This window comes from Octodon degus, unplaced genomic scaffold, assembly GCF_000260255.1.
Source record: "Octodon degus isolate 3935 unplaced genomic scaffold, OctDeg1.0 scaffold00015, whole genome shotgun sequence".
Lineage (NCBI taxonomy): Eukaryota > Metazoa > Chordata > Mammalia > Rodentia > Octodontidae > Octodon > Octodon degus.
The window spans coordinates 17,504,589-17,531,392 of NW_004524591.1; the positions used below are offsets into that span (position 1 = coordinate 17,504,589).

The 26,804-nt window shown below is 37.8% G+C and overlaps 1 protein-coding gene and 2 pseudogenes across 1 annotated transcript in view; 1 reads left to right on the forward strand and 2 right to left on the reverse strand.

Annotated features, from left to right (window-relative positions):
* The window catches only part of Hibadh (3-hydroxyisobutyrate dehydrogenase), a 131,755-nt gene that overhangs the window by 18,833 nt on the left and 86,118 nt on the right, over positions 1-26,804 (reverse strand). The gene's annotated exons all lie outside the window — the stretch shown is intronic.
* Positions 15,040-15,754, forward strand: LOC101584994 (annotated as a pseudogene).
* Positions 16,662-18,447, reverse strand: LOC105741506 (annotated as a pseudogene).

The window sequence follows — 26,804 nt, forward strand, 5'->3', positions numbered from 1 at the left end:
TATACATACATACATGTATTCTGATTCCATTTGCAAATCTGGTTCAGAACAGTTTAAACTAATGTGACTGAGCAAATAAATTTGGTACATATTCTATATGGCTGTTATCTAAATGCACATAATAACTAACACCTCTGTTCACAACAGATTTGAGCTTGCTTCTCAGAACAAAATAATTAGAAAACAAAACCAGGAATTAGTTCAAGAGACCTGTATATAGTTGCCTTGTTTTTTGGTCTTTTTTTATTTTACTGTATTTTTTTGGTTGAACTGTTTTTTAGGGGAGGTTTATTTTTGTTTTTGGTGCTGAGGACCGAACCCAGGGCTCCCAGCTTGCTAGGAAAGCATTCTACTGCTGAGCCAAATCTCCAGCCCCATAAAGATGAGTCTCTGTGGTTTGTTACTTATGGGTGATTTTTACTCTTTGAGTTCTTTTTTTTTTTTTCATTTGTTTGTTTTGTTTTTGTGGTACCAGGGATCAAATTCAGGACCTTGCGCTTGCCCAGCAGGTGCTCAAGCCACTGAGCTATATCCCTGGCCCTAAGAGACCTGTATACAATATAACATAATGATATGTATTGTATTCTTGCAGATCACTAAGAGAAGAGAAGTTTTTCCATTAAAAATGTTTTTTTTTCACATTTTTGTTAGTGCACACTGGCTATACAGGGAAATGCATTTCATTCTGATTTATACATGCACGTAACACAGTTTGATAGTTTTTCATGCCCTCTTTAAGAATTTATTTATTTATTTGGTGCAGGGTCTCACTATGGGGATTGAACCCAGGTCCTGGTACTTGCCAGGCAGGTGCTTAGACCACTGAACTATCTCCCCAGCCCAAAATGTTCCAATTGAGTTAGGTTTTTTTTTGTTTTTGTTTTTTGCAGTACCAGAGATTGAACTCAGGATCTTGCACTTGCCAGGCAAGCACTTATTCCACTGAGCTATCTCCCAGCTCCTTCATGCCCTCATAACACTCTTAAGAGTAGATTTTTTTTTTGAGGGCTCTCATCATTAAAAATGAGTATATGAGGTAATACATGGTAATTAGCTTGATTTAGCCATTTCATAAAATCAACATACTTCAAAACATATTTACCATTAAGAATAACTGAAAAAATAAAACTTTGAAAAAAGAAACAAAATCTGAATTAAGAACAAATACAAAGTGAAATCATAAGATCTCACAACAAATTTCAAATGTAGATCTGATGTCTTCAAAGCAAGAAAACTCCATTTGGAAGAAGAATAAGCCAGCCTCAAAAAAACGCATCTTTCCTTAAAAAAAGCAACATATCTTTCCTTGAACTGAATCACCTACTTTTAAAGTTTCCATATTTTAAAATTCTCATAAAGATGTTTATGCAGAAAACAGCAAATAAAATAATGAATAGTGTTTTTCACATTTTTTTACACAAAAGGAATGATTTTTAATCAAAGTGAGTTTTAACTCAGTTTTTATCTTTTTCTGACTAATTTTAGGCTTGAACCTATAGCATAGGTAAACATTAACATAAATTACCCCATTCTATTATTTATATGTATTTACTGCCCAACCTTTGGGCAGTCTACTCAGAAACCAATCTAGGCATAAGCCTCAGAGTATGCATTAACATAACCGGGAGCTGAAGTCATTATTCACTATTACTCAGAACTTCTTACACAGCACTGTATCTCAGTGCCACCAATTTTTTCCTATCATGTAAAGTTACTCTTCTGAAGTATTTGTATGTTTGTGTTTCAGCAAAAGAAGTCAATAACTCACTGCACCTTCCCTTGTCTTGAGCTGTAGAAAGCAATGAAGTTTTTCTTCTCTTTACATCATTCTAATTTTTCATATTTTTTCTTGCCAATAAACCTTAATTATTTCGCTATTCAATGTGCTCTCATCTACCCCTTATAACCAAAAAAATTTGCCTTGCTACGTATCCCAAAACTATTTCCAGAGGCTAGAATGCACAGTGCATTCACTTCCATTTCCTGGGCTGTTCCCTCATATGAAATTCCCTTCCCTTTTTTTTTTTTTTTTTTTTTGTTTGGTATCTTCTGCTTATCTTTCTAGACTCTATTCCTATATATTCTCTTCAGCATTTCCTGACCGTACCCAATTTCTCTATTGCTGTAATGTCAAAAGTAATACCCCTAATAAAGTACTGATATTATGCTCTCTAACCCATGATTTTTCTGGAGTAACTTTGTTAAGATCCTTAAGGGTATATAAGCTGTTAGGATCTTACTACCCAATACATAGAATGTGTCTGATAAATGTTACTTTTCTTCTTAGAAGGTAGGCAGAGCAGAAATCAGTGATTAATAAAATGAATGAGAATACTAATTAAGATAATTTAAGACTTAATGTTTTCTACTTTATAGAAAATTATACTTTTTAAAAATTTTATTGAGAAACAAATATCCATGAGACAGTTTCAAAGCTGATTAATAGGACCGTTTCAATAATTAATGCCTTGTACACTGTTATCTTCTTAGTGGTTGAAAATTCTACTTTTTAATAACAATGTGTTATATTCATGACAACTGCTGAGAGTAGATATTATTCTCATTACACAAAAACATATATAATATACATATTACTTAGTTCCATTTAGTTGTCACAATGCATACATATTCCAAAACAATGTGCTGTACATGACAACTATGCACCATTTTTAATTAAAAGTTCAGTTTTGGAGTAGCATGAATTTCCAGGTGTGATATTGGCATTTTCACTTATTTCTGCAAAAGCTAGCACATATATAAGTGCATGTGTATACAGACATTGTGAATGATTAAAAAATTAAAGAAAAAACATGATTTGAATTAAGAGACTTAAGACCACACCACCTGGGCAAGTCATAACACATCTCAATATTGGTTTCTCCAACTCAAAGGGGTGATAAAAATATTTCACTAATTACTTTGAAGTTGAAATGAAGCAACACACCAGGAAGGTATTTTGTACAGTTATTACTTAAGTGTTATAAAAAAATCCAACTATAACAAGTAAATCTACTCAGTTTAAACATGTCAGAGTCTTTGGCCTAACAGTAGCAATGAAGTGAGATTTGAGAGTTATCCTTAATGAAAAGCTAAACCAAAGTACTGTGATAAACTATGATCCAAGTGCTGGTAACCTAGAATAGCCAGCTACGAATCACAAATGAGGAGATCTTTGTTAATTCTATAGGGATTGGCAAGAGGCCTTCAAATCCAGACAAGGAAGAGATGGAAAGCTAAAATGCAGAATTACACTATTTTGTCTTTAATACTGTAAAAACCTTGCTGCCAAAGCACTTCCATTGATATATAGCAAAACACAGTAAATCACTTAATTTACTCAAAAGAACTTAAATGTTTTAACCAGTCTGCCATCAAAAGAGATCAAGAAGAGGACCAATGGGACTCGGGCTGCAATGTGAGCTGTCTTTAAAATGCAATTGTTCTAATCATTTTCTACAGATGCAGCCTCACAAGGGGCTGCTGTCACAGGGACCATTTACGACTTGTTATGGTGTCTCTATTGTTTACCAGCAACATTCGCTGAAAAAGGCGACAGCTGGGAGAGAAAGCTGCTACTCAACGAACAATATAATCCCGTGAAAGTAATCAACAAATTTAAGGGTGTTAATTAACTTTACACTTTATCATGTTCAATTACTTGTCTTTTCTAGGAAAGATTGCCGTGCACAATCAGTTTAGAGCGTGCCATGTTTGATTTGTAAGTGATCACTGTTTCTGTTTCAGAGTCCATGTCAGATGTTCTCTGGGGTTTTGGTGACACAGATGAATGGCTCTGCACATGTTAAGGGTGATCTGGTTTAACATAAGCCAGCATAACATAACCCCTTGTTAACACTACTTCTGGCATTATCCAAGCTGGAAACAAAAGCAAAATCATTCACAACACTACTCTGGAGTCAGATAAACAAAGTTTGGTTAGCTTTTCCTGAAATAAACACAGACACAACTACACAGAGAAATAAGCCATTTTTCATCATTATTTTTCAAAGTAAGACTTTCCTTTCAGGGGCATGTTTGGGATCATTTCCTCCCAGCAAGATCTTGAAGCTCTGCCGCATTATGCACAAAGCATCGCCGCATCCTCAGAGTTTACATAATGCAGATAGTCTTTTCCATAGCAGCTGAATAAGTGCTAGAGGTGTGTTAAGTACTGGCTTGTATTAAATTCTAGAATGTGCCTTTTAAGGTCAGAAACTATATAAGTGTGAAAATCTGCAGGGAGGAATATTAATCTATGAAAACAACTTGCAATCCCCTTATCTTTAATACACTTGTCCTGTATATTAATGGGACAAGAGAAAGTTCAGGATGAAGTGATAACATATTCACATTGCATTTTAATGAAAGTCACTGCAGTTCCTCTGAATTGATAAAGGGAGCTTTGTATCAAAATATTTTATAAACCATTAAGGAGATGAGTAAAACTCAAAACTGAGGTTTGACAGGAGGTGTCTATCTTTAAGAAAACAAAATCAAGGAAGATGCATCCATTCTCTTAAAAAAAAAAAACAAAAAAACTACCTATATAGGATTTTGAAATCTCTTCATAAACTATAACTTGCTGTTCTAGACTATTTCCTGCACAATATACAAATTAAATGCATATACATAATTATATCTGGTTAGTTGGTTACAGCATTCACTAGGACAAAGCTGAACTTCTTCAAAATAGAAAAGTTTTTAACTCTGAAAGCTAATAATGTCCTAAGTTAAATATTAAAGAAGGAAATTATAGGCTATATCTGAAACAGCTGAAACCACAATATGCAGCAGCAGAAAACATTTGTTTTCTGCAGAAGATCTGCAGGGAGAAGAGAAGCGGTCGATAGATCCTTAAATTGGAAGCAATGGCTGTTCTTCTATCCCAAGTTGGCAGCTGCTACATTTGCAGACCTGGTTCATTATTTACCCATAATGACCATCAAGCTGCAGTCAAAGTCAGATCACAACAACTGTCAGCAGCTCTTTTAATTAGCCTTGTTTGAATTCAGATAAATATCACAATAGCCCTGCTTATGCTGAAAGAGCAACAGAATGTTCTGCATGGAGTCAGGCTGGCTTGAGAAAGACCAGTACAGAACAGAAGCTCAGACAGAAATGCAGAGTGGAGTTTAAAGGGTAGTACAAATCAACAAATTAAATGGTTTGCTTTCATTTTGAAAATCACTTTAAAAAGCAATTCCCTGATGCATACCCAGATCAAGATGATGCCGAATGTTGGACTGCAATGAAACTCTAGGCTCCTGAAAGTCAATTATCTAGAGCTCAGTGAGAATTGGCACAATGCTTTTGGAGAATATGATTTCAAAACCATAGATGTATAGCTCAATGGCACAGTGAGCTATACCTCTATAACTAGCTCCACTGTACCTCTTGTCTAACTCCACAATAACAAAATAAAAACTAAGCTCTATCTTTTAACTAATACATCTTTCAGCTTTAAAAATCATTTTTAAAAGCCAAATAAAAATCATGCATAAAATAACTTGCAACATCAATGCCCTTCTATTTTACCTTCTGTAGTAAGTGCATAATTTGGGACATTTTCTGGGACAGCAGTTAGGTATTTATCTATAAATTTCATATAGATTCCCTTCATTCAGCATTAACAATCACAAAATAAACACAGCCAATAATCAAATTCTAGCAATCCAATTACTACTATATTCTGTGTTCCTTCAGATTCCCCTTTCCACTTTTCTTTAAAATAAAAATAAAAATCATCTACCCTCAATTTTATTTTATTTATTTATTTATTTTTGGCGGAACTGGGGATTGAACTCAGGCCCTTGTGCTTGCCAGGCAAGCACTTATTCTATCGAGCCATCTCCCCAGCCCTACCCTCAATTTTAGAGACAACAAATTATTCACAGGAGCTCTGTATTTATTTATTTATTTATTTATTTATTTATTTATTTATTTATTAGGAGCTCTGTTTTTAACTTTAGGATAGGCAGAAAGAAGTAACAGCTGACAGACCAGAGCAGGTAGAGATTAAGAGGAACAAGCAAAAGGCAAATGATAACCCAACCAAAGTAAACTGAAGATGGCAAGAAACTAAACAGTAAAAGAATACTGAACTACCATTTGGAAACCCCTTAAGAATATAAACTCCAAATTTTGAGGTGGAAGGTCTAAATGAAAAGTAGCTATTTTCTACATGAGTTGAATGTGGTCCACTGTCACTACCATTCTCTATTGCCCTCTCCGTCTCTCCTTCCCCGTGTGGGTGTGTGGGTGGGCGTGTGGGTGTGTTTTGAAACAGACTTATTACATTGCCCAGCTTACCCAAGCTTCGTGTACTCCTGCCTCAGCCTTCTGAATCTGGAAGTGTATACACTGTGCTTGCCAACTCTGACATCCTTGCTAGCTGCTCAGCCACTATGTATCTTTTTGCAATCATTTCCACTGGTACATGACATAACCTTAAGGAAGTATAACTAACCAGACTGCATGCATAAGGGTTTACATTTTTTTTAAATTAGTTTTTACTTTTTTGCGGCCAGCTCAGCCCACCCTAGGGGTAGGGCTGGCACAGCATGTGGTGCTGGGGATCGAACTGCAGTCCCTGCGTGCCTGCCTAAGCAGGCGCTTTAGACTGCTGAGCTATCTCGCTAGCCCAAGGGTTTACATTCTACTTGGTTGTTTTGTTTTGGAATACAGAAATACTCTGAAAGGAGGTAAATTTTTAAAAATTGAATTGTAGGGCTGGCAAGATAGCTCAGTGGTCTAAAGTGCCTGCTTAGGCAAACTTAGGGAAGTGCACAGGGACCGTAGTTTGAATCTCAGACACCACATGCTGAGCCAGTCATGACCACAGGTGGGCTGAGTCAACCACAATAAATACATACATACATACATTTTTGTCAACTTCAAGTACTTAAACTTGGAATAAAGCTTTCATAGCATGTCGTGAGACCATGTTTGTGAATAATGAACCAGGTCTGCAAATGTAGCAGCTGCCAACTTGGGATAGAAGTTCACCCTCTATAAACAATAAATAATTAAATGTTAATATAAGTGGAGAGAACTCTTCTGGTTTTCTAAGAATTAATCACAGCAGAAAGGATGAATAAGCCACACGCATCAAGCTATCTGATGATGACCCTCTTCCTCCTCACACCTTAATCCAGTCTGTCATGATATATGCACAAGGAACAGGTACAACTTATTCAGTACTCAGGACAAAAAGCATTATTAATCTGCCAGTTCCAAGTCTAGAGCCAAATTTCTGCTACCTACTGGTTGTTTCTTACTGCTAGTTCTCAGAAGTAAAATGGATTCAACATTTTCTACCAACTTTCGTCCTTCCAAGTCCCCCTCACACACTTCAAACTGGTTCTTCTTCCTGCATGACCGTTTTCAGTATAGACATTATCACTATCCATCTATACTAGAAGCTCTAAGGCAGCATTTCCCAAGGTTGACTCCTCAAACTGCTAGTTCTACAGTGTTATGGCTTGTGTTTAGATGTTCCCCCAGCCCTCACGCAAGCAGAGATGGGGATTTTTCAGATGTGGCTGGATTTCAAGGGTGTGACGCTGGAACTTACTCAGATTGCAATGTTAGGATCAAGGGTACTAGTATTAAACATGTGAGTGCTAACCACCTTAAATAGCCTGGATAAAATATAAGGGATAGAAAGAGCTGTGGTAGTCCCTTGTTTTGCCATCTTCTGCCCACCATGAACTGTTTCTCCTCTGTAATGATTATCTGCCATGCCACCATGCCTTGAATCCAGCCGACTATGGACTGAAACCTCTACAAAATGTGAGCAAAATAAGCCTTTCTACCTTTAACTTTGGGTGTCAGGTATTTTTGTCTCACCAATGAGAAAGGTAACTAAGACATATAGAATTTTATTTATTTTTTTTGTTTTTGTTTTTGTTTTGGCAGAGCTGGGGATTAAATTCAGGCCCTCGTGCTTGCCAGGCAAGCACTTATTCAACTGAGCTATCTCTCCAGTCCTGACATACAGAATTTTAGTGAGCATCTTCCCTAATGTAAATTTATAGGTATGTTTTGTTTGTTTCTGATCAATAAGGTTTACCATCCTCTTTCTGCTAACAAATCCTGCCCTTATGGCCCAAGAGCTACACTCATGGACACTAAGGGTACCCCATCTTCATGGTTATAGTGACTAGTTTACTGAGGGTCAAGACAATTGAACAATACCAGTAGAATTCTGCATTGGACTGCTGAAGTAAATGTGGGTTCACATGAACTTTTGGCACAGTTAAGCATAGTAAGGATGAAATGCAAAACAGCAAAAAAATCTCAATTCTAGTCACCCAAACCTTGGTTCCTTTTAGTTTGCAAGCTACCCTAGAAATTTCTTAACTACATGAACCACCTCTCAACAATAAAAGTCCCTCAAATTGATTAAAGATTTTATGGTGAAATACATACTTAGGTAAACAAACAGGTGTCTACACACTTAAGGATTTATAGTATTCTAATATGTGGATATGCCCCTGGAATATTTCCAAGGGGTGGAGAATAAAACGTGCATATTTTTCTGACTTATGCTTTCATTGTATTTCTTTTTTAAAGGAATCTCCTTAGAATTAAATTTTCTCTAGGACTATGCTTTGGGAACTGGCAAAGTTATTTGACTGCTACACTTTTCCATGTCTAGGTACTTATTTCTGCTGATTCTGACGAAAGCTTCAATTCCAGCTAATATTCTTTAGTCAATCATTTTTCTTGCCTTTTATATTTAATCTTTTAATACAGCATTGCTTTTTTTAAAAAAAATGACTCTCATAGGGAGTTCAAAGGTGAATTTTTAAAGTGCCACCTGATGAAAAATTATTTTATTTTATTTTTTATTTTTTTTTTTTGGTGGAACCGGGGATTGAACTCAGGCCCTTGTGCTTGCCAGGGAAGCACTTATTCTACTGAGCTATCTGCCCAGCCCTTTTAATTTTTTTTTTTTTTCCTTTTTTGGGCAGAACCAGGGATTGAACTCAGGCTCTTGCGCTTGCCAGGGAAGTGCTTATTCCACTGAGCCACCTCCCCGGCCCTCCAAATTACTCTCTTAAATAATCACTATCATAATTAAACTTTTTTTTTTTTTTTTTTTTTTTTTTGTGGTACTGGGGATTGAACTCAGGACCCTGTGCTTGTCAAGCAAGTGCTTATTCTACTGAGCTACCTGCCTGGGCCCATAATTAAATTTATTTCTAACACCATTGTGCTTTTTATTCAGTTTCATTTTTTTTCTTAAATTTTCTCTTCTTCCTTTTGTTATTATAGATAAAAAGTTATTTTTTTCCCTTTCTTTTATAGGGCTTTGGAAACCATGGGTTACTTTTCTATTCTTTTGATAATCCTTAGAAGTTTTAAACATACATAATTAACTACAAATGTTTTTAGTAATGTCTGAAGCTTTCAGAGTTTTTATTCTCAAACATAACATGAACAAACATAACATGAGCCTTAGGGAGAGGACACCATTCTATCACTTCTCATCTTCTCACTCAAATCTTACAGCCCAGAGTTCTTTTACTTTTTTAATCACATATAACAGTGAGTTTTTAAAGAAGTAACACTTAAAGTGTACAATTTTTTTAAAATAATTTTGTCTATGATTACTTTCTACATTAATTCCCTAGAATCACTTTTACTGAAATACAGTGTATGATTTAATAATTCATTAAGTGAGATTATTTTGTTGACTTTTCTTCTTTACTTTAGAATTTTGGTGTCAAGCCTATTTTAAATGGTTTTTTTGTTTGTTTTTTATTTAGGAGCCATCCCCTATATCCTACCTGGCCAGCTATGCTTACCTTCCCTTTTATGTGATGACAGTTATCTCTTTGGGCTTCCCAAGCTTCTGGATTAGGACCAGTTCTTGTACCAGTAGATTGGAGCTCCTACTGCCTTAAAGTATTAGGGATGCTACAGATGTAGTCACAGAGCCAACTGCAGCTTGGTTTAATGCCTGGTCTCACCATTATAATTATATTCCCCCATCTCCAAGATTTGAAACTTGCTAAAACTTGTAGCCCAAGGTCATAGATTACAGCAAATTTTCATCTTCAGGATCTGAGGCGGGAACCAGTCCTCTCTACTACTCACATGGGGTATGTATTTACTTCCCTTTTGCTCACTAACAGAGCCCTCAGGCATTACTGCCCAGTTTTGCACCCAAGGCTCAGCCTTTTGATGGCATTCGTGCCACTTAATCTATTGTACTTTCAGTCCCTGAATGTACATAGCTTATCTTGAAGCACATCATTACTGATTTTCTCATTCTATTACTATATTCTATTACCTTCATGTACTTAGGACACAGACCAGGTATATCAAAATACAAACTTACCATTCTGACAAACTACATCTTTTTCTTTTTCTTTCTCTTTTCAGTTCTCATAGTTCCTCTGGCTTGGATTTGTTCATCTCTCGTCTAAAATAATGCAGTAACAGCTCATCTTCCTCTGCCTACACATTCCCTTAAAGCCAATTCATACTAATGCCATGAGAACCACATATCTTACTTCTCTTCTTCACAATTTCCACACCTCCAATATACCTGTAGAGATTTTTCAGGGTGTACAAGGTCCTTCAGTCTGCTCTTGGCTCACCTTCCTAGACTCACTTCATGGCCACTGACACCAAATGTCTGACACTAACCAAACTAGAGCACTCTCCTTTTCCCTGAGAGGAAAGATGTGCCTCCATCCCCTTGCCTCCAACACCACTCTCCCTGATATGCTGTATCAGCCCTACTCATGCACTCACCTCAGGCTCTGCTTACCTGGCAAACTCCCACTTACTCTTGAGGTTCTGCTCAAGGTTCATCTCCGAGAGAAGCCTATCTGCACATTAGTCTCATATACTTTACTCATATTCCTGTTATCCATCAAATCACACTTTGTTATAGTTGTTCAGCTCTTTGCTATCCCTGTATCATGAGTTTTGTGCATAATGACCATTTAATAAACTGGTAGTAGAAAACTACTAGAAAAAGAGAATATAGAAATTGGTAACTCAGAAATAATGAATAAATATTTTTTCTTGGTTTGTTCTAAAAATAAGATGAAGAAAGCCATGGAAATCTATATGGCACTATTTAATGTGTCAGCACAATCTGGTCACTATAAAGTCATAACAGAAGCTGTTACAGTAAAAATGTAAAATAAAATAAGGTCAAAGGATAATCTTAGGATTTTAAAAATAATTTTTTTTTCTTCAGAACTGGGGATTGAACTCAGGGCCTTGCTCTTGCCAGGGAAGCACTTATTCTACTGAGCCATCTCCCAGACCCTCAAGAATACATCTTTTTTTATTTAAAATAATAAATTTTGATGGTATAAGAGAAAAAAATTTACCTGCAAAATTTGAAAATACATTGAAATATATAAAACCAGGAGTAATTCTATTGTTCAAGAAAAATGATCTAGGAATAATGATAAGAGAAAACATACCTCATAACATAATGAACTGATTATTGACAGATTTCCTAACAGGCTTCCCAAAAAAGACTAAACATCAATTCAACAGTATTCCAGGAAGTGTAAACCCTTTTTAAAAAAAGTATCTAGTAAGTCAAAATGTAGAGACATGATTTAAGCAGTACTTGCTAAAGCAAAATATAAATATATCTTTATCTTTCTTGTCCTGTCTTTTTCAGGGACTATACTAAGTTTAACACTTTCAAATGTAGGGGCCAGGGAGATAGCTCAGTGGCTTGAGTGCCTGCCTGGTAAGCATAAGGTCATGAGTTTGGTCCCCAGTACTGCAAAAAAACAAAAACAAACAAACAAAAAACCACTTTCTAATGTATTCTGGAAATAAATACTAGAGATAAGCATACAATTAGACAATATAACAAGGGTTTTAATTGAAAAAAATTCTACTGTTTTAAGTGGCACTATTTGAAGAAAATGCTCTATCAACTCTAAAATCCAGTTTTCTCATCTACTAAATGAATTAAGTAATATGTCACAAGGTTATGAACAATTAAATAAGCAATGCTGCACACAAGTCATTTTCAGCCCTCTAGCCAAGCCAAGTGCCTCTTCATATAGGCAACTCTGTTTTTTCTTTAGTAAATGCCCCTATCATATATGTCTCTTTCTTCTAATGTCTTGCTCATCTTATTTCCAACAGTATCTTATATTTATTCTATCATGTGTATAGCTTCCAAATATTTTCTCTGAGTCATTATCTTTTAACTTTGTGTCTCATCACACAGGTATGTACAATTATTAATCTTTTTAAGAAAACAAAATGGGGGCCAGGGAGATGGCTCAGTAGAATAAGTGCTTCCCTGGCAAGAGCAAGGGCCTGAGTTCAATTCCCAGCTCCACAAAAAAAAAAAAAAAAAAAAAAAAAAAAAAAAAAAAAAAAAAAAAAAAAAAAAAAAAAATTATTAAACAGATAGGAATTTGACAATGGTTGTACTGCATAATACTATCTTCAAATTAGTTGTGTAGGTTACCAGATATAAACCTGCAAAATTGGTATTGAAGTTATAAGAAATTAAAAAGAAAATATTTTTAAAATGTAAGCATTAACTGTTTCTTTCAATAGGTTAGTAGAAATCAGCAGAAATCCAAATTACTGTATAATTAAGTTTTTTAAAAAAATTCTTGGCTCTTAACTTTATTATAATTTTCAATTATATGTCTTGCTTCAGAAGGTCCTCTTCATGCTAAGATTATGAAAATATTTTATAATATTTTTCTCTGGTCTTTAAAAAATTTTTGGGCCAGCGAGATAGCTCAGTGGTCTAAAGCATCTGCTTAGGCAAGTGCTCAGAGACCACAGTTCGATCCCCAGCACCACATGTCACCACATGCAGGGTGGGCTGAGCCAGCCAAAAAGAAAAAAAAAAGAATGATTTGGGCTGGCCAAATAGCTCAGCGAAGGGGTTGGGAGGATGGCTCAGTAAAATAAGTGCTTCCCTGGCAAGCTCAAGGGCCTGAGTTCAATCCCAGTTCTGAAAAAAAAAAAAAAAGACTTAATAGCTCAGCAGATTAAAGTGCCTGCAAGCAGGCTCAGGGGCCAGGGGTTTGATTCCCAGGCCTACAGTGCCAGCCCTGTCCCCAGGGTGCGCTGAGAGGGCAACTGAGACTGGGTATAGGATTTTAAAAAACCCCAGCTCTTGGGAGGCTGTAAATAGGCAGATCACTATAAGCCTGATCTAGTAGTAAGACCCTGAACACCCTGTAGACCCTTCCCTAAAAATACCAAAAAATAAATAAATAATAAAATAAAAAAATTTTAACACTTAAATTAATCCATCGCCTATTTGTGTGGGTAGTATACAGTGTAATAAAAAGATCTGTCCCCCACAAAGAATAGTCAGTCAATGGTCGTAACACAATTTATTAAATAATTTACCTTTTCCCACTAAGCTCACTGCCTAACTCAGATACTAAGTCCCCATATGTTTTTGAGTCTATTTGGGAATTCAATTCCACCTACCAACATACCATCTATTCTTGAGCAAATACCAAGCTGTTTTATTTATTGTAACTTTATATTATGTTCTTATAGCTAGACTAATTCTGTCTTACTTAAAAAAAAAAAAAAACAAAAAAAAACATTTTGGCAATTTTATTCTTCTAGATGAGCCTAAGTTTTTTAAAAAAGAAACAGAATATAGTTTGCATTAAAAATTAATATATTTTCACAGGAGATTGGACATTTCTAAATGCTTCCTCGAGCAGAAAAATGATATCTTTCCATTTATTATATATTAGTTCAGCTCACAGTTTTTTAAAATTATTTTTATTTTTATAGCTCATAGAGTTTTATCATATTCTTCATATAGGTTTTATAAATTTCTTGTTGAATTAAGTTTTATTCTAGAGATTAGAGTCTGGAATAATTTTATCTAAATAACTATATACTTACATACTGTCTTAGTTTCTTTTGTGCTGTTCTAACAGCATGGCACTGCCTGGAGAATTTATAACGAAGGAGAATTTATTTTCTCGCAGTTGTAGAGGCTGGGCAGTTCAAAATCAAGTTGCAAGACTCAGGTCCTCAGAGCAGGTGAGGCCCTGGCAAGGGTTACTTACCAACATGCCCATGATGCTATGTCAGGGATTTGCCAACTGAAATAACGTGTTGTCTTAACTCAGAAACAGTGGCAAGCCAAGCTTGATGGAAGACCCTAGTTGGAGCTCAGAAAACCAAACTGCTGATAAAAATGTAAAGGTAAAGACTAGACTAACAAGGTTTCAAATGGGAACAAGGTTTCTAGTTGAGACCAGGTGTCTTATGTTCTGGAAGAAAAAATTGTCTTCACTTAACTCACAATCTGTAATTATACAGGAGACTCAGTTTAGAGTGGACTAATTAATCTGGTAAAGAAAATATCTAGGCAGCCCAATATTGAAGCTGTGGCATGGATACTGCTAGTAGCTTTTAGCTATATCTACCACAAAATGACCAAAATGCAGAGCTAAATAATTTGACAAATTCTGCTGATAGCCAGAAAGTGCCTATAAAATTGGGGCCTATAAAATTGAGGCCTAGGGCTGGGGAGATACCTCAGTAGAATAAGTGCCTGCCTGGCAAGCCCAGAGTCCTAAGTTCAATCCCCAGTACCGCTAAATAAATAAATTAATTAATTAAAATAAACTAAAATTGAGGCCTACAAATTTTGGCTCAGGATGGGTTCATTGCTGAAAACATTATCATTACAGAGAAGCCAAGTACTTGGTATCTGGAAAATAAGATGCCTAGGAGGCATCTCAGAAATCTGCAGGACCCCACACAGAAACGAGCCCCCACAGGCTCAAGGGTGTAAAGCTGTAAAGCTCTCACTTAAGAAAAGAATCTACAATATTCAAGAAGGTCCCCTTAGGAAACTGATTCCCCAGGATTAATTTCACAGTGCTCTGCCATCTAGGCACTCAGAGGCCTCTGCAGCCAAGATCCAAAGGAGATGTGCTTAGCTTGCAGCAGACCTTGGAATCATCCATGTGGTGCTCTTTTTGGGTGCATGCAAAATGCAAAAAATAGGTTCAGTGAGGGAGATCTAGCAAGTGGAACAGCATGGCCAAACCTTGTGGGCTGTGCCTGAGCGAGGAGGCCCACAAACAGGTAGACGTCTTCAGACAAAATCTTTTCCAGGAGGCTGAGGAATTCCTCTACAAATTTTTGCCACAGAAAAATCATATACCTGAGTCAGCTCTTGTGCAAGGACTCCCTCAATGTGGCAGACTTGACCTCCCTTCAGATCCCCCTGGACATCCCTATCCCAGACCCTCCACCCAAAGATAATGAGATGGAAACAGATAAGCAGGAGAAGAAGTCCCTAAGTGTGGCTTTCTCCCTGGGAATGAGAAACTCCTGGCTCTGCTTGCCCTAGTTAAGCCAGAAGTATGGACTCTCAAAGAGAAGTGCATTCTGGTGATTGCATGGATCAGCACCTGATCCCCAAGACTGAGGATGGAAATGATTTTGAGGTAGCAATCCAGGAGAAAGTTCTGGAAAGGGTGAATGCAGTCAAAACGAAAGTAGAAGCCTTCCACACAACCATTTCTGTGTACTTCTCAGAATGTGGGGACGCTGTGGCCAAGGCCTCTAAGGAGACCCATGTAATGGATTACCAGGCCCTGGTGCATGAGAGAGATGAGGCAGCCTATGGGAATCTTAGGGCCATGTGCTGAACCTGAGGACCTTCTATGCAGAGCTTTATCATATCATCAGCAGCAACCTGGAGAAAACTGTCAATTCAAAGAGTGAGAAGAAGCCATCTATGTATTGAGTGCAAGACTAGAAGAAAAAATAAACAACCTGTTCCTTGTATGGGTTTTTTTTTTTGAGAATGTACAGATAGTTTATTGCTCACCTTTCACACAAGGCACACCTCTAGCCATTTTTGTTCACAGCTTGACAATGTTTGTGTATACAAAAACCCAGCAAGGAGCATCATGTCACGGAGATTTCAGTAAAGGAGAATGTAAAACATCAGCTCAGCCGGGCTTTTGTTTTCTGCAGCAATAATGAAGGGCCTCCTGCACTAGGCAAAACTCTATCTTACTTTGTAGTACATATCTTCCATTAAAAAAAATAATCTCCTGCCCAAAGCAAGCCAACTTGCCTTTGCTGAGCCAGCAGTATTAACTCATGCATGAAACAAACTTCAGTTTGCTATTTCCTCTAGCAGATTTCAAGTAAAAATAATGTTGAAGGAAGAACTTGTTTTGGATGGATGCAGGTCAGTTTGAGTTGCTATACTTAACTAAATGCCTATGTGTACTATAGGTTCACAACCTAGTTTGCTTTTAGTCTTATTTTGGCTGTATTGAGGGTTTTCAGAGTTGAGCATATGATACAGTATTCCATCAGTAGAATAAGGCTACTGAATGTGCTGTCTGCCCAAGAGCTCATTTAATAGGAACTGACCTAACCAACCTATCATAAAGCCAAAGTGGCACAGCCTCTTTGAATAAAATGCCAACCTAGGGCTGCACTGTGCTCAGAAAACAGGCATTTGAGCACTTTATGTAAAATATATATATAAATGGGTTGTTAATATGAGTGTCCCCCAGTAATAAATCTAAAAAGTCTAGGTGAATCCTCATTTTCAAATTACTTTATTCAAGTAAACTGTTCAAAAAATGTGCATGTTCTGACTGTGGAATTAGTCTACTGGTCAATTAAAGGCAATTTTAATTATCTTTTAATTTTTTTTCATATAAAGTAGAGATGTTGTATGTACTTTTCAAATAAACTGCATCTTGTAACTCCATTAAAAAAAAAAAAAAATGATGGAAGACCTGCAGACGCTTATGCCAAGCAGCAGTCTGTCTGCCACCTGTGGTCATACATAAATTCAAACTGATGCTGGATTCAGGATTCTGAAATGAAGTTTCTATTACTTGAGCTCTAGCAAAATGTAAGGTTCTGTAGCCCCAATTAGTATAAGGTTTTTCCTGTCCAAATCCAGAATGATTATACTGATAGCCTCCATGCTGGAAATGCTGTTCAAACTGACCCACCTGGTGCTAAGTCTGACCTCCCCTTCCACCCCACCCTCCTCCCTGGCCTCCACAACCACCCCAACCTCTGCGGCCACCTCCCCCACCATGACCACCACCCCAATCACCATGATGCCCACCATCTTGGTATCTATTGTCCTGCTGGTATCCACCACCCTGGTATCCACTTCCTGTATATGAAGATGTTTGAAAGCCACCATAACCACCGCCTTGATAGCCACCACTGTGGCCACCATGACAGCCACCTGGCTGGAAACTTGCATCACGATAACCGCCCTCTTGGTGGCCACCTCCTCCTCCACTCCCTCCATCCGTCCAGCCTCCTTGATGCTTACTTCCTCTTCCTCCCCTTCGGCTACCATGATTGTAGCCACCACATCCGCCTCTCCCTCCTCCTTGTTCATGACCTCGTCCTCCATATGAAGAATGTTCATAGCCACCTCTCCCTCCTCCTTGGCCTCCTGCTTGCTACTGGGGCCCATCTTGTCTTTTCTGCCATGGCATCTCTGGGGGTGGAGGTTCGATTTCATTAGGTCTACCGCCTCTGTCGGGCACCCTGCCCATCAACACCTTACTGATGGCACAGGCTATCTTCTCTTATAGAACCACTGCTTGTCCTCAAGATCTTTGATAAGTCTTGTCTTGCAGCCAAGAGTTGAGCAATGGAAGTAGTGCTTTTGGGAGATAAGATTGAATGCCTTGGCTAGTAGACCTTGGCTAACTTTTCCATCTGACTCTTAGCTCTGTCAGACTAGCTGAAGGACTGTACGGTGACATCCAAACGTTTTATTAGAAGCTTTCTCTGGACTTCATATTCATTGGCTATAGCTTGGTGAACTGCTTTTATCTTTTCCCAGTGGGCCAGTCCCATTGACTTCTTCAGTAAAGGCTTTCCCACATGATTGGGTGGAACTTTTGCTAATGTTACCTTTAATTTTTTTTCAATCCCACTGAAGAATTGGAACATAGTTATATTGGCTGGAGGTTTGGACATTCTTAGAGCAATATATATGCCTTTCAACTCTTGAAAGACCTCATTACCACCTCCTTCTTGAGCTTTTTATGGAGGAGCATTCACACAGAGCATTCTGGCAGCTTCTAGTTCTGAGATGAGGTATCTGAGCAAGAGGAGGCAGTTCTTCTGCACGAGCAGGAACTTGGTCACATCCCCAGATGTCAGTGAGATATACGGACAGTTCATCTCCCCTAGCAGCCCACTCACCTCAAGCTGGAATTCTTCAGCTTCACTTGGACTGTTAGTTGCTTGCACATTTTCTTCTAGCTTACAGAGCGCTCTTAATTCTGATACCAGCCAAACATAGAGTTTGGTAAACTCCAGGGAACTGGCTCCAGCAGAGACTGCCTGAGACAGGGCACCATCCTCCAACAATGGACCCTTATAATCTAGATCTTCCAAAGACTCCAAGATGTCAGGCTCCATGAGGTCACACTCCATGCTACTGTGGTATTCAAATTTCTGAGTCATCAGACTCCCCTCTTTGCCGGCAATGCGAACACTCACTCCTTGTATGGATTTAAAAAAAAAAAAAAAAAAAAAAAGATAGATTCAGGGAAACCTCCACCCAGGTTTTAGAAGAAGGCCTGGGAGTGTCTAGGCTGTGTGTCTCAGAGCACTGTCTGTAAAGCTGTAAGATTAAAGCCAAAAGTGCAGTGCATGCCAGGGGGTTGGAGAAGCTACACAGAACATTTCAAGAAAGTTTCACACAGTGCGCATAATAAGCAAAGCTGCCCCAGAAGAAAGACTAAGAGGGCTGCAACTAGCAACCCTGCAAAATGGTACTGCTCAAGCCCTTTGCAGTTCACATGACCACAACTTTCCCTGCATGCTAGACACAGAACTACAGGATATAATGCTTGCCCTGCTAGGTTTTCATCTTGTTTTGGTCTCATTTTTTCTTATTTCTTCCTTTCAGAATGGCAATGTTTACCTTGTGCCATTGTATATTGACAATGTTTAACTTTTTGTTTTTTGGATTTAGTACAGGGTCTACAGGGTCTCACTACACAGACTGAACTCGTAGTGATTCTGTTTACAGCCTCCCAAGGGCTGGGATTACAGGTGGGCGTCACTACACCCAGTCTCAATCAATGTCTCAGTGTATTCCGAGGGCGGGGCCAGCACGGCAGGCTGGGGATTGAACCCGGGTCCCTGCCTCTGCCTAATCAGGTGCTTTAATCCACTGAGCTATTTGGCCGGCCCTTCTTTTTCATTTTTACAGAGAAGAGTTTGCCTGGAGTCTTAGAGGAAATTTTAGACTTATAATTCTCAACACTGCTGAAAGTTGTTAAAATTCTGGCCACTCTTAGATAAAGACTAAATGTATTTTGCATAAAATGATGTGTATAAATTTTTCATGGCAGGATGTCATGGTTTGGATCTGGGAAGTCTCCTCAAAGCCTCATTTACTGCAGGGGTGGGGGCAGAGTGGCTTGTGGAAGATAACTGAATTAGGAGGGTGCTACAGTTGACTTGCTGTTACGAAGCGGGGTCCAGTCAAAGGCAGCTCACTAGGGCTGTGACCTGGAAAGGTATATTTCCCTCTCTAGCCCCCACTAATCACTCTGATTCCTGGCTACCATGATGTGAACATATTTCTCCTGCCCAGGCCCTCCCACCATGCCTTTCTGCCTTAGAGCTGGCCAATTGTGGAATGAAAATGTGAGCAAAAATAAATCCCTCTTCCTTTAAGTTGTGTCAAGTATTCTGCCTCAATGAGGAAAATGACTCAAATAATAAACACTTCTATTAGTTGAGATTATATAAAAAATTTGTCTTTTAAACCTTTTCTTGGGGGGAATGGGAGAACTGCTAATTAAACACATTAATCCCAAGTCTTTGTTCACTCTAATATACTCTCCCACTGAGCTATATATCCAACCCCAACCCTTTTCACTTTTGATTATTAGTCACATAGTATACCTTTTCCCTTTTAATTTTTAATCTACTTATATCATTATATTTAAAGTAGAAATTTATAACCAGCATTTATAAACATCACTGGGCTCTTTTTTAAGGTTTTTTCTTTTCTCTTTCGTGCAGGGTCTCACTATACAGCTCAGACTCATAGTGATCCCCCTGATTTCTGCCTCCTTAATGCTGAGATTACAGGTGTGTGCCACCACACTCAGACTCCATCACCAGCTTAGTGCGCCCCAGGGGCGGGGCTGGCACAGCATGCAGTGCCAGGGATTGAACCCTGGCCTCTGCGTTTACATATGCAAGTGCTTAGTCCACTGAGCTATATTGCCGACCCTCTGGACTCTTTTTCAAATCAAATCTGATAATGTTTTGCCTTTTACTTGGCATGTTTAGGCCAGACATTGCACAAACAAGAGCAGGATCACCTCCTGGACTATTCCAAATGCTGATGCGGTGCTAAGATGCAAAAGATCTCACTTGACACAGTGAAGTACCTATCAAGCTCACTTAGAGCCTGCGAGGGTCCAGCCCTAGCAGAGGGGATGCAGGGGGAAGGTGGACAGAACAAAAAGAAAGAAAACTAGGGTCAGGAGGTCTGGACTGCTGGTCCAGGAAGTGGGTTTATTTTGCTTCAAGCTTATATACAGAAAATCTTGGTTCTGTGACCAACATTTGTCCCAGTTAACTCATCCTTCTCTGAGACCAGAATAGTTTCCCAGGGCCAAACTGGTAAACAGAAGACACTGAGTCCACCGTTGGGCCCATTGCCCAAACTATGAGATAAGGAAGCTGGGCACACTGCCACTTCTTACTTCCTTATCAGACTGTCTGTTCAGCAAGGTCAAGCCTTTTCATCTAGGCTCCAACAAGAGCCAGCACTGAACCAAGAGAAAAGTAAAGACAGACGTTTTAAGACTAGAGATGTGTTTGTATGCTTAATAGAAAATGTGTAGATTCAGGAGAATAAACATTTACTAGGGCTGCTTTGACTTCAGACCTTGGCCACTTCATTAAGGTGTCAAAAATAATCTGCCATTATGGTTGAAGTCATCATGAACATTTTAAGTCATGGTTGCTTTTATTAAAGAGCTTAAAATGAAAGGAAAATGTTTATACTTGAAATTAGGCAATAGGCAAGTGAGAATTAAATCTATGTCTGAAACGTCTGAGTTTTCAATGCAAATTAGCAACAGAAGTCAGTAAAGTACAGAGAAAGAGGAAAAAGTCTGCAGTCCACAGTAACCAGGGAAGATTTCATCAATCTACCATTTACTTTTATGCTTATTTACTATTTTTCTCTTTTTCTTTTCTTGGATTCTTTTGCATCACAATATTGGAATATTATTTTACTAATCCATTTAACTATATCTGTTTTGTCTTTATATAAGTTTTGTCTTTTTATGTGTGCATGAAATGACCTAGGGATTTCTATATACATATTAAACATTTCACCACCCACTTAGAATTGATATTTTACCACTTCAGATAGAATGTAGAACACTTACCACTAAGTTAAGTATTGCTTTTATGTTCTAGTACTTATATTTACATGCACAGAAAATACCACCATTATAATTTCGTATCATAACCATCACATATATTTTAAAGAACTAAAGAAGAAAGTACTAGTCAATCATATTTATCTGGATATATACACTATCTGTTGTTCTGCTCTCCTAATCTATAGAGCTCCACAGTTCCCTGCAGCATCATTTGCCTTTTGCCTAAGGAAATTCCTTTATCATCTTTTGCAGAGCAGTCCAGTCGATAATGAGTTTCTTGGTTTTCTTTTCGCTGTGAATGTCTCTATTTTACTTTCATTTGTGAAGGATATTTTTGCCTCGTATGGAGTCTGGTTTTAGTACTTCAAAAATGTTTCACTGTACTTTTTTAAAATGTATTTGGTACAGGGTCTCACTGTGCAGCTTGGACTCATACTGATTTTCCTGTTTTCAGGGTCCCCCGCACTGGGATTACAGGCATGTGCTGCCACACCCAGTTTGGTATGAAACATATGGCAGTGTCCTCCTTTGTCACATCTACTCTACTTTTGAACACATATAATGATTTTCTTCAAACTTCTGATTATTGCATTTTTGGTTACAAAACTTAAATTTCTTCTTTAAAGCTTCTATGTCTTTACTGAGACTTTCTGTCTTCTTACTTTTTGGAACAAGGTTTCAAAAGTTATATTAAAGTCATCATTTGGTATGAAACAATTGGGTAGTCTTAGGGTTGGCCCCGTTTCCCTTGAGCATTTATCAGACTTTCTTGGTTCTTTCTGTCAAGTAATTTTTATAGCATCACAGACATTTGGAATATAATTTTATGAAACTCCAGGTCTTATTCTATGAAGAAAGTGTGTCTTGGGTGCATGCGTGCATGTGCGTGTGCGTGTGTGTGTGTAGTAGTGTCATGGTGCATATTTCAACCTGATTTCATAGGCTGTAGTTACAGTATCAGTTCAGTTTTCAAATCCTTTGCAATACTATTTGAAATCTACCCCACATATGCAACAGCCAGAAGGCAATCTGATGTTTGAGAGACTATTCCACTGTTAAATTCATAAAGCCTTTAGTATATGCTATCTAGGTCAGATTCATGGTCTATGCCTCAAGGGTGAACTCTGAAATTCATACACATCCTTTTGAGAATTTCCTCCTTTGTAAAAGTGTCCCATACCTCTGAGACTCTAATATATCACCTCCAACCCTTCTTCTGACCATCTGACTACAACATCCTATACAGTATTTCCTGCAACTAGATCTGTTTCTGGGATCAAGAAGCAGAAAAGAATGAAGAAAAAAGGAACAGTGATTCTCCCACAATGTTTGGACCATAATTCCTATGATGCAAGAGACAGGGGGCACTTAGATTTTTAACGATCTACTTGGCTATCACTGTTACCACAGACTGTAGCTTCAGTACTGAGGTTCTTGTGGCAGAGATACGAACAGGAAAAAAAAGGGAAATCCTCCTCACTTTCCAGAGTCTTCTTGCTCATAGACCAGAAATTTTCCTTCTCTTTTAACTCTTGATTTGTACAGCTCCAGGATTCATGTTGCCTTTGAAATTAGGCAGGGTATATAAAAAATGAGGGTTGGGAGTGGAGGGCAGGACACTTGTTGCCAGATCTTTTGTACTTCAAGTTCTGTTTTTTCTTCTTCAATCTATCTGCTGTCATTTACATTTTAGAACCCTCAGCAGGTCCATGCTTTCTGTCCAAGATTTTTAGTCACACTCAGTAGGAAGAAAGGGCAAGTGTATTTACTCCATCTTAATGATATCTGGAAGCCAGCTGTCATTCTTGAAGGAAAGTTTTGCTAGATGCAAATTCTAAGTTGACAGTTATCTGTCAGTACTATCAACAATACTGTTTCACTGTCTTTTGGCTTCAACTGTTCTAATGATGTCTGCTCCTAACACTAACGAGTATATATTCCATGACCCCTATGTGCATATTTAAATGATATTTGTAAAATACTTTATATATTATAAAAAGTAGTGACAGAAGGCAAGTCAATACTTACCTAAGACTAATTACAAAGGTGCAAAAGGGAACTTTCTGGATGATACAAATATTTCATACCCTAACTGTAATGATTGTTTCATGACTATATAATTATCCTAATTTATTAATCTCCACATTTAAAATGAATAAATTTTATTATAAGCAAATGATACCTCAATTTGCTTACTGAGGGAGAAGACAAAGACTTTTGCTGGTCTTATGTAGGTGATGTTTTATTCTTCTTAGTTACTTTGGATATTTTTGTGTTTGGATCTATGCAGTTTCTACTTCCTGTTTATGTGGATTCATGTCATTTCTGGAAACTCTCAAGCCTCTTACCACGCCCCCATCCCATCTGGAATTCCAGTTAGAAGAATATTTAACTTTTGCTTTCTAGCCATGTATTCATGTCTTTATTTTATATTTTCCATCTCTAACTCTTCATATTACTCTCTTCCTCTTTACTAATTATTTCTTCAGCTCCCATATGCCATTTAACTCATTTATTGACTTCTAAATTTCATTATCTTCTTCAAATATGATGTCATTTCTGCTATTTCCTCATTTCTTATTATTCTCAATTCCATTCTGTACATATTTTAAATGTAAATATCTATTTCAGGTTCTGTTTGGGGAATTTCAGTATCTGTAGCTTATAGGGACTGAATCTGTTCCTACTGGCTTGCCTTGTGACTTGTCTTTACCAATTTTTTAAATTGTGGGCTTACATTTGTTGTATTTAATGTTTGTGGATTCTGAGGGTCCTAGAGAGAGGATGATTTTTCTCCAGAGTATTTTTTTCTTTCTCTGTGACAGCCCCACTAATTCTACTTAGAAATCCTTAAATTTAATTTACTGATGGGGCATTTTCCCAATGGTAATTTTAATTTGAATTCTACACTCATGGGCTCAGAACTACTATCATAAACAGTCAAAGGAGACTTTTATTCCACCTATAGCCAGTGTAGACTGATAAATTTCCTAGTTAGTGTCCTTAACTAGCTAGCAGATTATTCCCAGCCACCCTTTCTCCTTGTGATTATATACCCTCTTTTGGACATCTTGGCCTTTTGTGGAAGGAGGCCTTTCTCACCTCATGTAAGCACAAGGCCTAGGTTCCTATTGTCGCATGAATACTAATCCCCAGTGCCCCCAGTTCTAGGAATCAACATTTATTCCTTGGGCAGCCAGAGCATCTGGGTTTATTCTTATTTCAGATTACTATCAGATTAGTGAGTTCCTGAAAATGTACATATCTTCTGAGGAATCTGAAATGCATTTGAAAATATAGTTAGGGCTGGGGTACAGCAGTGATACAGCACTTGCCTGAGGCCTTAAGTTTGACTCCCAGTATCACCAAAAAAGTATATATATCGTAATTTGTTCAATACATGGGTGTTTTATGGCCGCAGGTTACTTAACATATCTAGTCCACTATACTGTCAAAAGCAGTATATGACTATGTAAAGAAACAAGATAAATCTGCAGGTGTCAAAGTAAAGATTGATTACTTTTTTTTTTCCTGTATTTTAGGGAAGGGTCTACAGGGTGTACAGGGTCTCACTACTAGAACGGACTGGTAGTGATTTTCCTGTTTACAGCCTCCCAAGAGCAGGGATTACAGGTGCACCACCATGTCCAGCCTCAGTCTCAAGGAGCCCTGGGGGTGGGGCAGGCACGGCAGGCCTGGGGATTGAACACCCAGTTCCTGTGCCTGCTTGCAGGCGCTTTAATCCACCGAGCTATTTGGTTAGTCCTTTACTTTCTTATTTTTATGCTAGGATATTTTAAACTCTTTAAAAAAAAAAAATCTACCTATCTATTTGGTACAGTGTCTCACTACAGCTCACTCAGTGATTCTCCTGTCTCAGCCTCCCCAGTGCTGGGATTACAGGTGTGTACTACCACACCCAATTTTGGTGGCCAGCTTGGTTTGAGACTGGACAGCATGCACTATGGAGGATCCAACTTGGGTCCTTGTGCTTGCTAGGCAGGCGCTTAGACCGCCAAGCTATCTCCCTGGCCCCTTAACTGTTTTCTGATAATAAAATAGATTTCATCTTTACCATTAGCACCTCTATTATTCTAAAAATACATAACAATATGTTACTTTTGTAGCATCAACTTTTACAATGAGGATCAAGAATGTAAATTCAACAAGATATAGCAGTCAATCAAGTTAATAAAGACTTTTTGTGAAAGTAATCTCAAAAACATTAGGCACTTGGAATCTCTAGATCATTCGAATTTTGCGCTTGTTTTAAAATTTCACAAAAATATTAACTACCAACAAATGAAATATTTACTGAACCTCTTCAGTATACAAGTGACACATAGAAGACACTTTTGGTTCCTCGTATTTTTTTCTTTTTTTGAGACAGGATCTTGCTCTATAGTTCAGGCTGGCTTTGAATTTATTAAGTAGCCTTGGCTGGCTTTAAACTCAGAGATCATCCTGCCTTTGCCTCCTGGGTACTGCAATTACAGACATGTGCCACCATGCCCAGCTGGCTCCTCAGGTTATATAAAAATAATTAAGGCCCAATTCTTGTTCAAATTGAACCTTGTGATCCAGACAACAGTTACTGTACTATAAAATGAACTTTAACATAAAAAACTGATACCATAAAACAGACTTAAAATGTTCAATATTCAAAAGAGGGAAACATACATTTGAAGAAAAGAGAAAAGCAGAAACTTTACTAAAAAGATCAATTAAGGTAGGCTACCAAAGATGACTATGCTGATGATGTGTTGGCAGGGAATGACCAAAGGCAAAGAAAGAAATTCCAGATGGAGCAATCTATAAAAACAAACAATAAAGTCTAAGTATAAAAGTATGAGATTTAGTCAGAAAATAGCAACTAGAAGAAGAATTTGGAACAAACAAAACTTCAAAAATACTGACTCTGAATCTTCTTTGAATATATCATACTCCTTTTTAATTTTATACTTTGAAAATTATTACTCTTTGAAATGTCCTCACCCAACCCCACAATACATGTCAAACATTTACTAGTTATTCAGGAAAGTAACAGTCTTAAGACAGAGCTGGTAAACATGAATGATTCTAACTACATCATTAACTTATCACAAAGCTTTTTATACTACTGTTATGGCCACTATCAATCCACACTGTAAAGCAGTATTCTTTTTCATGCCCATCTCACTGGAGTGTGAGTTCCTCTAGAGCATGACTATGACTTGTATCCTAGGAAAGTACCTGACATAAACATTACTCTAAAAACAGGAGTGAAGTATGGGAGAAAGGGCAGAAGACAAACCTGTAAGTTTCCTTGCAAAAACTGAAGGAACTCTGGCAACAATGGAGAACCACTATAAGTCACTGGCTGAGAAGAGA